Genomic DNA, 16,037 nt, shown 5'->3' on the forward strand with positions numbered 1-16,037 from the left:
TTGTTTGTTATGATTGAGATAAAACTTTTTACAATTGGTTTTGGTACTTGCGTGAAGGTTTCTAATATAGTAGGTGTCTGTCATCATTCATCAACGAACAATAGGTGACGCGCGATTGTATTGCAACTTGCAATGCATGTCGGCCAATCAGCTAAATACGTAGTAAGTAAAATACAGATTATTAACAATTATTGTGGTGAGAACAAATATTTCTCAACTCAATAGGTTATCGACCGTATAATTATTATGTCTACAATTGATTACACTACAAACCAATGTTAGGTAATGCATTATCACGGAATTATGAAATGCCGTTCCGCGGTCGACTTCTTATGAAAGGGTCTAAGGTTCTAGGCTACGAGAAATATCTATTATGAAAGTATTGTAACAAAATACTTTTATTATAATGCAATTTATTAATAGTTTTGAATTATCTTTGGATCTGCAAAAAATCCTTATTTTCAGCTGCGAATTCAGAAAGTGATGTTCGTGATTTTTTCATCCGCGCGTACAGGTAACGAAGCGAGCCACAGCTAAAATGACGACTAATACTAGTCCACCAAGACTTTAGCGCATAAGGAGAAGAATATAATATAATCCTTCATACAGTCTTTGTATTAACTGAACTATTAGTGTAACTACCTATTAGAACTACCAACTAAACTAGAAGTCGCGTGGGTTAGGTACGTTTCCGTTACGTGGCGCTGTGAATTTAAGATTTTAATAATTACTCTTATATTAAACGAATTAGCCAAATAGAAAAATAAGGTTAGGTATACTTTTAAAGTGAATAATATTATGATTACGTGCGTGATCTCTATTCAATCCTTGAAAACACATCATGCTATATAATAATTATATATGTAGGTACAATATACATATAAGGAAGTAGGGCAGATTGGTACAGTAAAATTTAAAATCACTTATTAATTATTATTAAAAAAAACCGGCCAAGTGCGAGTCAGACTCACGCACTGAGGGTTCCGTACTCGGGTATTTTTTCCAATATTTTGCATGATAAATCAAAAACTATCATACATAAAAATAAATAAAAATTTGTTTTAGAATGTATACGTAAAGCCCTTTCATAATATGATACCCCACTTGGTATAGTTATCTTACTTTGAAAATTGAAACCATTTTAAATTTTTTAAATGATGTAACCACAAACTCGCGGTTTTCAGATTTATTCCTGTACTTGTGCTATAAGACCTACCTACCTACCTCTTTCATGATTCTAGGTCAACGGGCAGTTTTTTTCAGTTTTTTCTCTACAAGTTTCTTGACAGACACGACGGACGGACGGACGGACAGACAGACAGATAGACAACGAAGTGATCCTATAAAGGTTCCGTTTTTCCTTTTGAGGTACGGAACCCTAAAAAGATTAATAAGTTAGTATGTAATATTTTTGTTTTGTTTCGAGTAGGCAAAATACATATTATGATTAAAAAAAGGAAGAAATAATAAATACATTTCAAGAAAAACTAGGTTTCGGATGTATCATTCTACACTTTTACCAATAGATAGATATTATTAAAACTGGAAATGGGAATGATTAATAATTATTATTTGATAATAAGACCAAAAAGACTCTTGTACCAGAATATGTTGTTGAGGTCCCAACTGTTCCTCACCCACACACACACACACACACACACACACTCACACACACACATAGATACGTTATAGTGTGGTCACGTCTCAAATTGATTAGTGTATCAAATAAATCCATGTGCCTCTGTATCAAACTGCCCCGCTTCCCTTTGGCCCTAGGTAAGTAAGTACCTTCTATAGCGCGTGATATATTATCTTCCATTGTCTCCCCGTGTAGTTCATCAAATCCATGAGTTTGTTGCTAATGAAAGTTTCAACTAATGGGTAGAGCCGTTGACCCGATGCGAAGAGAGCGTCATTATGGAATCAGGGGTACAAGGCTCTGGCATGCATTAGCTTTTACTTAACCTATTTTAACTGTATTTAACTGTTACCATCGTGCTAATGGTTAAGCTCATTTGACATTGGGCATAAACATTCTGAACACCGGTAAAATAAACTAAACGATGTCGTTAGTGATTACAAAATTAGCAAATACGTTTACCATTACCTACAAACCTCAAAACAGTTACCTACTGCAGCTGCTAATGGTAGAAAAAATTGTGAGTGTAAGCTGTCTGGCCCTCTTCCTCTTTTTCTTTTTTCTAAGCTAGTTTATAAGTTTTATCAACTTTTGATAAAATATTAACGCATACTTCAATTTTGAGTTCGTTTACTATTGTGCTTGCGATAACTAGCACTCAACATAAGTATAGGGATTTTAAATTATGTGCTCAAAGAGCTAAAAGCTTACAGTTGGGACTCAATATGCAATTATTTTGAGTTTCTTAATTTACGAAAATTTTGCATTCTAGGCATATTAGTAAAAAATCGGTTGAGCCGTTTAGTAGTTACAAGCGGGCATGGGAACGAACTAACATACACACAGGTCAAACACGTAACCCTCCTTTGGGCTTCGCCGCCATCGGGTAAAAAGTAGCGATTTTTCATGTGCTCAAGGAAAAACCTTACAATAACGGCTCAAGTACCTATACAAAAATATGTTACCATGGAGTACCTAAGTTATTATTCTGGAGCAATCATGATGTTTGCTTCTTCTTGTAATTTTTGAAAGGTGCTGAATAACACAATATACCTACTTATGTGTCGTTAGGTTACACAGTCTTCAAATTATTATGAGGTGTTATAATTTTAAGTAGGTAGGTATAACATACAATTTGGATTTGTTAATAAAAAATGATCGCTCGGTAGAATGAGTAAGAGTCATTAGATAGATAGACAGACATGTTGTCGTGCTGACGCTCATTAATCCGTTTCCCACGTTTTTATCACCACGCGACTTTTCAATTTAGGATCTAATGTTATTGAGCTCACATTTTACTGCCTATGTAATTATTATATTGAGCTACTAGCTTATGCCTGCGAATTCGTCCGCGCACATCATATTTACAGGGCTCTCTTCGTCACTTACTCCATACAATCGTAGTTCCCATTTCATTTGAATATTAAGCAACCAAAGTCCATGAAATACAGACATATTCTAGAAGCTAATATCTATGCCTGTGGTGTTTTAGATTTTTTTTAAATATGTAGTTTTAAAATTACAGGGGCTCAAAGATTTGTATGTGAATTTTTAAGACCGCGTAACTTTGAAACCGAATATTTTAACGGAAATCTGGAAAACCACAGGCATAGATATTAGTTTCTAGAATATGTCTGCAAAATTTCATGGACTTTGGTTGCTTAATATTCAAATGAAATTGAAAATACGTTTGTATGGAGCGAGTGACGGAGAGACCCCTCTTAAAACCCCTATTTTTCCCCCTTAGGCGTTGAATTTTCAAAAATTCTTTCTTATTGCGGATATTATATATTGTGATTACTGATTAGGTAAGTGATTAAAGAACAGAAATTCGGTATGTGGAACTCAAACAAACATAGTTATATGGCAGAATATGTTGGAACTTGGAACTGATCAATAAGCGACCAGTATCTTTATCTTTAGTTATTGTACCTATTACCCTATTAGGAAGTGACAATAGTACCCACTACCTAGTTCATTATCTAATCTTGGCCCACAGATGAGTTGTCTTGGCCCGATGGCCTCTTTTGACAAAGATAACATATTGACCTCGTTTTCCCCAGCAAACATGGTTTTGGTTTATGCTTTCATTGGTCATACTTAGCTTTGCCTTATCGAATGTAATGTAATCAACACAAGCGCCTCGTAAAAGTCCATAAGTTAAACCTACATATCGGTAAGTAAGTTAAGGCGACTAATCTATGCTTATAATATAATTTCTCTATAGTTTTTAGGGTTCCGTACCTCAAAAGGAAAAACGGAACCTTTATAGGATCACTTTGTTGTCTGTCTGTCCGTCCGTCCGTTCGTCCGTCGTGTCTGTCAAGAAACCTATAGGGTACTTCCCGTTGACTTAGAATCATGAAATTTGGTGGGTAGGTAGGTCTTATAGCACAAGTACAGGTATAAATCTGAAAACCGCAAATTTGTGGTTACGTCATTTAAAAAAAAATTGAAATGTGTTTCAATTTTCAAAGTAAGATAACTATACCAAGTGGGGTATCATATGAAAGGGCTTTACTTGTGCATTCTAAAACAGATATTTATTTATTTTTATGTAAATTACTTTTCGATTTGTTGTGCAAAATGTTGGAAAAAATACCCGAGTACGGAACCCTCAGTGCTCGAGTCTGACTCGCACTTGCCCGGTTTTTGTTATAAAGATGAGTTAGGTCCTAATCATCGTAATATTTTATGAACTACCACATAATATTAAGGGCTCACAGCGATTTTTCCTTTAAAAAAAAACAATGTAGTTACCTACATCTACCAATATACTTCAATGACCAATGTAAGTAGGTAAATATCACACTAATATTATAAAGGCAAAAGTTTGTGTGTATGTGTATGCAAGAGTAACAACTCTTTCACGCAAAAACTACCGGACGGATTTCGCTGAAAAGAATGGAGATAGATTTTATCCAGAAACCTGACACTTGACTGATCCTTATGTGGGTTTAATATTTACCGCACATCACGGTTAAGAACCATCTAATAAAAATAAAATGGCTATGCACGTATTATGTGGAAGGAGTTTATTTTGTACACATCTCAGGACACGCTTTGTTTTTTTTCGGCAGCTGATAGATCTCAAATTTCAATTCTACCCACACATGGAGGAATTTATGCAGTCAGATCATGCACGTGTTTTATCGTAACATGATACAACGCTCATAACTAGGATTCGGCATCAAGCTTAGTATTCCTTTCGGGTTAGTCATAGCCACTAGCTATAAGCACTTATACTAATGTATGTATGTATGTATGTATGTCCACCTGTTCCACATTTGCTCACGCATTCGATGGGCATACTAATGTTTGACTGAAAGTTAGATTTAAGCAGTTGATTACAATTGTAAACAAAGAGGCTCTACCTATAGAGAAATTCCTTGTTCCTTCACCTATACTTATACTCGTTCTTGTAGGACTTGGCCGAGTTATAACTACTCTAATTCATCGTACTCTGTAAAATTATTTATTGTAACTCCATCTATCACTAAAATAAGCCAAAGGGATAGGCCCATTATTTGGTACTTATTAACACAGTAGGTACCTACTGATATATTCTTATAATTTTTATGATGGTGTTTTACGTACACTTCAAGGATTCTACATAATTTTTAAATACATATCAAAAATTGCGAAACCGGCAGGAATCGAACCTGCGTCTTCTGGGTTCGCGCCCGACGCTCTAACCACTAACCTAACTAAGCCACTATAAGCTGCTGATATAGTTTTTTAACGATATGGGTAGGTGTATAGATAGGGACCTATAGTTTTAGCAATTTTCTAGCAGCTTATATCAAGCTTAATAAAATAAAATAACTTTTAAAATTAATGTTTAGTAAACAAAACAAGTTCGATGTCTGTATTAATTTAATGTGAAAGACATGCAAAACCAGGATAAAATGTCGATACCAGAATAATAATTGGTCTCCTCATGTCAATAGAAAACGATTATTTTATTTTAAAAAAGTACTGGCTTCTATTGCTTTTTCTGTCCTTTTTATACCTACTAGCTGCTAAATGCTATTTTCGCGTTGCTATCATAATATATATCGTATTTTATGCTATTATTATGACAAAGTCGTGAGACCTACATGATATTGTGGCCAATATTATGTACCTAGTTGATAATTAAAATTATTATTAATTTGAAATATACATGTAGCACGAAATAAAAATATTTATCAGGTGGGCTAACTTCTTGCTCATTATGACGTGTCCTAATTTTACCATGCACCAGTTCAGAAAAGAGATTTTTATGGTTCAAAAAACAAAGGACAAGTAAACCCGCTCCGCAATCCGCCATACGCGGTGCGCGGCCCGCGCCGTCACTTAGAACGCTAACTTGGTTTCTGTCTCATTTATTTTACTCATAGCGTTATTTACTTAATAGGTACCTATTATAAATTAACATTTTTGATCGTTCAATAATGTAACTTCATAATTTTATTATGTTAATTTTAGGATCCATCGGCCAAATTGTAAATAGGTAGGTATATATAAATTATAATAAGCCAATTGCCACAAAGAAAATGCTGGCGATTTCTTTATTTTGTCAGAACGCAATAAGGTATTAAATATCATAATACCTACCGATTGATCAATTTCTTTATGGTCTAGTGGTTATGGTTTTTTTGTATCTGAGGGTATTAGTTTCACGGTATGGTCCGAGCTGTCCAATCTAATCCAATCCAATTTAAACATAATTATTTTAGTATTGCTAAATTGTGTATTTAAAACTTTACTAATATTATAAATGCGAAAATATGTCTGTCTGTTAGCTTTTCACGGTAAATAGGTTTCACCGATTTTGATGAGTGAAGATTGATAGCGGCGGCGGACTTAGCTACCTAATTCTTAACAGACTTCAAAAAAAAATGTTATGTTTATCCCAGAAATCTAAAGAGTTATCGCGGGATTAAAAAAAACCCTAAATCCACGTGGATGAAATTGCGTGCGTAAATCTTCTATAGTGCGTTTCATCGAATAGTACCTATGGCGTTGACTCCCCTGTCTGTTGGGTGGTCATTGGCACCATATTGGCATGAGAAGACGAAGATTTTGTTGATTTTCATTTGATTTTCATTTCATTCATTCAGGAAAATCAAACGAAAATAAACAAAATCTGCGTCTTCTTATGCAAATATGGTGCCAATGACTTGGACAGACAGGGGAGCCAACATAACGCCATAGGTACTATTCGATGAAACGCACTATAGTAGGGTATATTATTATCATTTGCATTACCTACTTATTAATCAATTGCCATTGCTTTAAATATTTAACACTATTTTTTTGTTGTTTTGCGGAAGATAAAAATATTAAGATAAAATTCTTGCCAATTTAATTTAAATAAGCGTTGAAGATTCTAGATTTTATATTAATTTTATCATCAAAATAAAAACGCCATTTTATCTATGCTAATGTTATTTTTTAATAAAGTGAAATATTTAAATCAGTTTTGGTCTTAGACAAAGGATCTTGGTTACATAATTAAATTGCAAAAATGATAAAATATTTATTCATTGTCATAATTACACTTGGACTGAAATCTATATCTATAGAGCACACTTAAACTTAGTTTTAACAGGGCTCTCTCCGTCACTTACTCCATACAATCGTAGTTCCAATTTCATTTGAATATTAAGCAACCAAAGTCCATGTTTTGCAGATATATTCTATAAACTAATATCTGTGCCTGTGGCGTTTTAGATTTTTCTAAAAATATGTAGTTTTAAAATTACAGGGGCTCAAAGATTTGTATGTAAATTTTTAAGACCGCGTAACTTTGAAACCGAATGTTTTAATAGAAATCTGGAAAACCACAGGCATAGATATTAGTTTATAGAATATGTCTGCAAAATTTCATGGACTTTGGTTGCTTAATATTCAAATGAAATTGGAGCTACGTTTCTATGGAGCGAGTGAGGGAGAGACCCCTCTTAAGGCACAATTTAGAGTGTCTGTAATGGATTGTCCAAGATTATATAATAATAATTACTTATGTCTTTTGTTGGTGCGTGATGTGATTTAATTTATCCTAATATAAGCTACACTGATATTCAATGGTATTATGGTATGGTATTCGTGCACTGAGTGTTCCGTACTAAGGTATTTTTTTCCGACATTTTGTTCGATAAATCCAAAAATATTATGCATAAAAATAAATAAAAATCTGTTTTGGAACGTGCAAGTAAAGCCTTTTCATACGATACCCCACTTGGTATAGTTATCTTACTTTGAAAATTGAAAACATTTTAATTTTTTTTTAATGTAACTACGAATACACGGTTTTCCAATATTTTCCTTTACTTGTTCTATAAGACCTACCTACCTTCCAAATTTCATGTTTCTAGGTCAACGGGAAGTATCCTATAGGTTTTCTTGACAGATGGACAGACGGACAGACAGACAGACAAAGTGATCCTATAAGAGTTCCGTTTTTCCTTTTGAGGTACGGATCCCTAAAAATTACGAGTTTTAAATACAAGGTTAAATATGTATCTCCTTTTTATGTTAGGTATCTACTTAAATAGGTAGGAAAACCGCTAGTCAGTAATTTTATAATTATATTCTCATATAATCTTGTGTAATAAATAACAATAATTAATTAATAGTTATTATAGATACACTTGTTAAAATACCGCCGCTGCTTCGCGCGAAAGGAAATTCTGAAAATTCCTTGGGGCTGGAATTTGCAAAAATCTTTAGACAGGTGTTTCTTTATTTTTAATCGAAAGCCCCAAATACTAACTTTCATGGTAAAATGACGAACTTTCATACAAACTTTTTTTCCCCTAACGGACTTCCAAAAAGAAGATGGATACCTAAACCAATTTCTCCGAGGTTTTTAGACCGATTTGCAATTTTTTTTTAACCAACAATAAATTCTGGATCCAACTCCTTAATCCTGATGATGCAGGGTTTCTGCCCGCCTAGGTTTTAAAGATTCAGGAAGTATTCATAGTGAAATAATATTGTAGATGCCAAGCAACGACTTTATGATTGGACTCCAAGTCCTAACTCCTCGACCCTGATCGTACTGGGTACAGCACTCCTAAACTATAGTGATTCAGGAACTGCGGATGGTGCATAGGTATAGATTACATCATTGAACTTCTGATCCCAACTCCTCAATCCTGGGGAAGCCCCTTTGATTTTTCCATCATTCCCTATTCTGTGCCTCTTCGGGCCACGTAACTGATTTTTTTTTTAAAACATCACTGTTCACTTGCCCTGCAGGCTGCAAATATCTTACGATTTACAAACATCCAGAGATATTTTAAAAAAAAAAATGAGTCAAAATGTGGCAAAATCTGAAATAAGTAAACTATTAGAGTTGATAGAGGTTTTCCATATGCCTACAAAAGTCGACGAATTCTGATTTTTTTAAATCAAGGAAGGCCCTGGAATCCTAAGTAATAAAAAGTTTCAAAGGAACAGTAAATATAGTAGAAAAATAGTTTCTCTGCAGTAAAAATAAAATAGGAACATGTTTATTTTATTTTTACTACAGAATAGTCGTATTCCTGGTCCATCCTGAAATATGAATGGCTAGTAACTAGTTACTACTTATTTAAAATAATGTTTTACTTACGTTTCGTTTGCTGTAACTACAAGAAAAATGCGAAAAATTATTCAAAACTCGTGAAAAATTTAACTAGATTTTTTTTTACAGTATTTTCACTTCGTTACATATTTATTAATAACAACGTATTCTATTGTTAAAAAATAAAACTATATATCAAAAAAAAATCTGATGTGGTTGTTGTACTATAATAATAGTTTCGCGCGAATTTCCCTCACGCGAAATTTAAGATTCGAACGCGAACGCGTTCTCTACACCACGCTAGTTGCCGGACTGGCTGGTTTGTAAAAAAGTGTTGATACACAGATAGGAACGCACCGGCGTAAGCCAACCAAATCAGAATAAATACAAGTATTTACTGAACCACTCGTAATTATGAGGCAATTCTACGTGGTCGGTTAAGTTATTTCAATTCACTTTCTAGCTTAGGCATGATTGCTTTGCTCTAAGATAAAAGTAAGTAATAAAGTAAACAATGATAACTTGCGAGTAAAGGTTATTGTTTAATGTAATATGTGCTTCTGACGACTTATATTATTTAAGTAGTTTTCCTCACTGTGGGATGCGATTAGGTATACAATATTATAACTTAGTACCTCTAATTCTAATATCACATCATTTCATTATAGCAATAGCAATGGTATTTTATACCAACTTACCGTACTGACACAGACCCTGAAAATCAATTCGGATTTGATAGAGTTATGGAGTAACATTAAAAAATTTAATCTGCTATCCCGAAATAATAACACCTACTTATAATATTGTTTTTCGAAATAAAAGGTGGCCTAAAAATTAACCCAGAATATTAACTATAAGTAGGTCCTATGCCAAATTGCGTTCTTTGTTCAATAGTTTCAGCGTGAATTTGCACAGATTGTCTATCTGTTAAAATTAAAAATAAATAGGCAGGCACTTTTTTGGGATTTATATCGATAATAAAGCTTCCTCCGATCAAAATTTCCAAAATATAGGTACTATTTAAATTAAAAAATCGTTAACGGACGGACGGAAATTTTAAACGGTAATCCGTTTTATTATTTACAGTTTCTGCGAATTTTATCCGAAATCAACCCAAGGGGTAAAAGTGAAGACGTACACTACTTACGGGCAAATCAAAGTCCGAATTGGTGTCTAATTAAATAGCTTTTTATATTTTTCCAAACTATCCTTACGGGTTGTTAAAATTAACAAATCTATGGAGAGGAAGTCAGAAGTAAAATCAAGTAAAGTACAACTACACTAACTAAACTAACTTAACTTAAAGGCGTATTGTAAGTAACTTACAATACGTCTTTGTGAATCATAATATTCAGCATCACCGGCTGGTAACCAAACCGGTCACATAATCATAACCACACTATTTATTAGACGATGCCCGCAGCTTCGCCCGAGTGGATTGGTCAGATCCCTTGCAGCATCCGGATTGAGGAGTTGGAATCCAAATTTTTTATGGAACAATGTCGTAAAGTTCCTCTATCGATTAAAAAAAAATACGCAAATCAGTTCAGAAATCTCGGAGATATCAGTGTACATAGGTAGAAAAACACAATTCCTCTATTTTTTTAAGTCGGTCAATAAGTAGCCTATGTTACTCCTTGATTAATCCTCTACTTGTCTGTGAAAGTCCCGTCAAAATAGTTTCAGCCATCCCGAAGATTAGCCCGTTTAAACAGACAGGCACTTCAATTTTACTCATTTGTATAGAATAGATATATGTATTATAGAAGATATAGATATATTATGCGGCTCCAAGTGAACTATCCGTACCTAATAATATTATTGGTGATTCCAAGTTGCATTGCGAATCGCGATTACTGTGTAATGATAAAATGTAGATGTTATCGTGTGGGTATAGAGTCATTATCCGACCCTTATTATAGACGAGGATATCTCTTAGATATCTGTGTAAAATTACTTCTTTACACTGATTGTACCATTCATTAAAGGATGGAACCTATAATAAAAAGTACAGTGTCAGATTTAACTATACATGGTGAGCTAAGGTGTTTACCATGTAGGTGTGGTTAGGATATTTTGTATTGAGCAATGTCTGTAAGACCCACGGTGGAATTCATTTTAGCTGTGGTGTAAAACGTGACAGACAGGGAGAAATGGACAGATGGACGGACGGACGGACGGAAGGACGAACAGATAGACAGACAAACTGACACTTTTTTATAAAAATGTAAAAGTACAAAATAGCCATGATACTTGCAATGTGTATCTATTGGTTGTTATAATTTTCATATTACATCTTAGCATCAAGAATTAAGTTAATTATTTTGCAGCCTCGTACAAAGGTCGATAGATAGACGGACAGTTGGATGGACAGACAGACAGACAGACAGACAACAAAGTGATCCTATAAGGGTTCCGTTTTTCCTTTTGAGGTACGGAACCATAAAGGGCACAAAGTAAAAAAAAATCCATAACATCGTTGCAATTTTTCAAATTAGGTACAAACCCCAAAATATAAGTAGGTATTTATTTGTAGCTGCACAGACAGGTCAATAGGCAGACAGACGGACGGACGGACGGACAGGCAGTGTTTCTAAAAAATGGTCAAAAGTCAAAAATTTATACGAAACTCGTAGCGTAATTATTATTGGTCGTTATAATTTACTGTAATATTACACTATCCCCAAGATCTAAGTTATTCGTAGCAGCTGCGTAGATAGGTCGACAACCCAACCTCTGCCTTAGGCATCGACAAATGACGTAGATATAATATTAGGTACCTACGTGTTTCTCGCCTACAATATTAAGAGGTCAGTCCATGTTATTTTAAACCGCACACGTAAAGGTAAAATAAGTCTTGTATATTTCACCCCATCTGGCTAAAAGAAATCAGCTCGAGAAATCTGGCTGTCCAGTACGAGAATGCAATAGTATTTTTGGATCTATTCCACGTTAATAAGAAATTGGATTGCTACTTTTCAAAGTTTCAGTTTTACAGCTTCAATAGTTTCTGAATAAAAGTAAAACTGCTGTAACAAGAATTAAAAGATACAAAAACGTATTTACAAGATTATTTAATTTTGAGAAAAAGGTCAATGATGTTTTCCCAAGTAGGTAATATTTTCAGGTTCTAATTAGAACCTGAAAATATGGTATGTTTCGGCAAGTACCTACTGAATAAGTAGTTTGATATTCTACAGCAAAACAATCGCATTGATTTAAAGTAAATCGATGATTGTAACAGTTATAGCACAGTTTTACGATATCGTAAAACTGTGGTTATAGATTGTTGAGGAAGTTTTATACGTAAGAAACACGATAATAATATTAGGTGTTTTATATATGAACTTGAAACTGATTGCAGACGTGCTAAGTGCAAGGAAGGTTGTCATACTATCTATGGTTAATGATTAGATAAAATCAAACAGATTTTTCAAGTCGTCTTTATTTTCTTTGACACCCGACCCAATCTATACTTCCATACTAATATTATAAATGCTAAAGTGTGCCTGTCTGTCTGCTAGCTTTTCCTGGCTTGTCAGTTTAACTTACAGCCCGGGGACAGACAGGCTTTTTGTCCCGGAAAATCAAAGAGCTCCCACGGAATTCTTAAAGGTCCATCCGTTTAACCGGTTTATATGAAATTTGGCACAGAGGTAGCTTGCATCCCGGAAATTGAAATTGGCAACTTTTTATCCCGGAAAAGCAAAGAGTTCCCACGGGATTTTTATAACAACCTAAATCCACGCCGACGAAGTCTCGGTCATCTAGTGTTTAAATAATTCCTTTAGGCTTGGACCACATAACCGTCTCAGATTTATGCGCCGCGATCTCCTAAGTTGGATTTCACGTGTTTGGTTCTGGGCATGGCTATTTAGGAAATTGTTACTTCCTAATAGGCTCAAATCTGGTCTTGTAAAAAAACTGAAAACAGAGTACCTACCAGCGAAGACGTACCGCATCGCAGTGATTTAGCAATGACACGATCGATGCCACGTAGAAATCGATTAGGTTTAATAAACTACCATTTTTAATTTAAGTGCTTACTTGTATCATTTTATGTTGGTTGTATCTTAATTTCATCATATATAGCCATTTTTTAAATAGGAGACTAGCTGATAATCCCGTAGGAACTCTTTAATTTTTTAGGATAAAAACTAGCCTAAGTCCGTCTTCGGGAAATAAGCCAGCCAAATTCGGTACCGCCAAAATCGGTTAAACGGACGAGTCGAAATGTAACATACGAAGGCAAAGACATATTTGCATTTCTAATATTATAGTATGGGTAGTGTGGATAAAGCGTTTATTTTGTAAAGTATAGGGGTCTTAACGAGAAGGTTTAGGGCGTGCTTTAATCTTGCGAGTACAATAAAACCAGTCATCTTAAATTTCTCCGTTCATTCATTACGAGGGCTGGTTCTATTCACAAGATAAATTTACTAGGACATATGATATGGACTAGATATTTGTTGGTGCTAGAAATTATTTAGATCACGAGACTGAAGGTGCAGCTTAGCTGACAGCGGGTGCGAGTAGCGGGGCGGGTGCGAGCAGCGGGGCGGGTAGCGGGTAGATTCCGTACGCTCATCTAGTAAGTAGATATTACTCCATTATAGTATACGAAATCTCTTCATGTCTCTACCGTGGTGCGAGTGTGGAGATAAGCGTATATCTGCATCATAACAGCTATCTGCATGCCTAATTTCAGCTCGATTCGTTCAGTAGTTTGAGCTGTGCGTTGATAGATCAGTCAGTCAGACAGGCACCTTTTCCATATATACATAGGTGTATTTAGCTTAGATCAAGTCGCTGACCATGACAACAACCTCCAATGTTGGAATTTCCATCTTGTCTACTCTATACTAATATTATAAATGCGAAAGTGTGTCTGTCTGTCTGTCTGCTACCTTTTCAGTTACTAATACTAACTCTTTATACATCAGCTATACGCCCTAGCTTCATACATCATCATCATCATCATCGCGTGCCTTCTTCGAAACGAAGTTTGGCGATCATCATACGAAAAGCTTCTCTATCCTCTTTCATTTTATTAGCCGGTTTATATAGCCTAGCCGGCTACTATTTAATAAGTAGATAAATAAATAAATATCTTCCTTTGATTTTTCTGGTGGATTTTCCAAAAAAAATGCTTTCGCACAATCCTTATCCTGAGAATCACAAATAAGACAAAAAAAAACCAGCCAAATCGGTCGAGTCATTATCAAGTGATGACCGTTCATACATGCAGCAATTGATATTTAACCCCCGACCCAAAAAAGGGGTGTTGTTAACGTGTGTATCTGTGTATCTGTCTGTGGCATCTTAGCATCGTAGCTCCTAAACTAATGAACCGATTTTAATTTAGTTTTTTTTTGTTTGAAAGGTCAAGCCACCTTTCAAGAGTGTTCTTAGCTATAATCCAAGAAAATCGGTTCAGCCGTTTGAAAGTTATCAGCTCTTTTCTAGTTACTGTTATCTTCACTTGTCGGGGGTGTTATAAATTTTTAATTTACACTTGTTATTTATAAACACATGCTCCACATGGTTTGCTCCTGAATAACAATCAGGATTTGGGCTGGCCGCGACCTTCAGCAGTTGTAACCCAGTGACCTTGGCTTGTTGCGCCTATTCGATTTGACCTTTCAATCAGGACGGCCCATTGTGGATACAATTCGTATACAAATCATCTTTTATGCATTAAGGCTCATTTCCATTGGTCGATATTAGAATAAGACTTGGACTCATTCGGTATGAATCTTTAATATGTAATCTGAAGCCTTAGCTTAGCTTTTTGTAGTATCAAGCCATTGAAATATTTAATATTATACATTCTTTTTTTTCAGTTTTCTTTCTGCCAATTGCTTACCACATTCACAACCAATATTCTAGTGATAAATACACCAATACCTAAATAAAATGATAAAACATATCGTCAATTTCTGTTTCTGGAATTTTGTTATATAGCTACTTACCTATTTTACTAGATATCTAGAGGTATTATTTATTATTCTGACATCGAAGACTGTTGTAAAAAATAACATTACCCGTTTCTAAGTATCATAAAAGACATTTCGCGATTTTGATTTGATTCGTGAAGATTTATATCTCCAATCACGAATGGATGCGCTGTCAATACACGCTTTATGGGTGGCTCACCGTAGACTGTTGCGATCGTTGTAAAATTCGGCCTAACCGCAAAGGCCAATTCGGCTGGGCAAATTGATTGATTAAGATCAATTCGGTCCCCTTCGATTCAAGCAATAATATATGGATAAACAGATGACGTCTCATAAAAAGACTTTTGGACGATTATAATGCCGAGGACATGACGTCTACTTACGCTTGGGTATAGGTGCTGCTCTCGAAGCAAAATGTTTACCGACCAATTCAGTGCACAGCGGGACAGCTCACCATGCCCCTTATTTCATACCACCAAATAAATCATTCTCTGCACAAGTTTAAGGTCACAGTTCTGTTCGCGGCATGTGAATGCGTAAATTTTTGATGTGTCGTTATTCTTTTCTATGTATTACTTCGCGTCGTAGGGTTGAGGCTAGTTCTGTTGTACAGAATCTCTTAACTCAATTAAAATAGCAGTACTAAATGTATTGCTGTCCTTTCAATAATGCTCCTCGTGGAAAAGGATAGCATTAGATTTACACCTGTCAATTTCTGTCAGTGTGCATATTAGCTGGTGGCTCCACGCACGGGTTGAGCCGCTATTTTGGTACTGAAAGGCGCTTACCGTTACCCCATTCAAAGGATATATTGTAAATATTAATATCTACTAGTTTATACATATTTCAAAAGCCATTTCTTTCATAACAACGATAGGCAACAAAA

The 16,037-nt window shown here is 34.9% G+C and overlaps 1 protein-coding gene across 4 annotated transcripts in view; it reads right to left on the reverse strand.

Annotated features, from left to right (window-relative positions):
• Positions 1-9,557, reverse strand: part of LOC123872822 (beta-glucuronidase) — a 44,208-nt gene extending 34,651 nt beyond the window's left edge. For 3 of the 4 annotated variants that reach the window (XM_045917372.1, XM_045917368.1, XM_045917367.1), the window contains exon 1: positions 9,243-9,556. The gene's annotated coding sequence lies outside the window, so the exon portion shown is untranslated. Of the gene's footprint in view, positions 1-9,242 lie in introns of all 4 variants that reach the window. The other variant, XM_045917369.1, reaches the window with a different exon arrangement.
• Positions 9,558-16,037: the final 6,480 nt, after the last annotated feature.

This window comes from Maniola jurtina, chromosome 15 (assembly GCF_905333055.1).
Source record: "Maniola jurtina chromosome 15, ilManJurt1.1, whole genome shotgun sequence".
NCBI lineage: Eukaryota > Metazoa > Arthropoda > Insecta > Lepidoptera > Nymphalidae > Maniola > Maniola jurtina.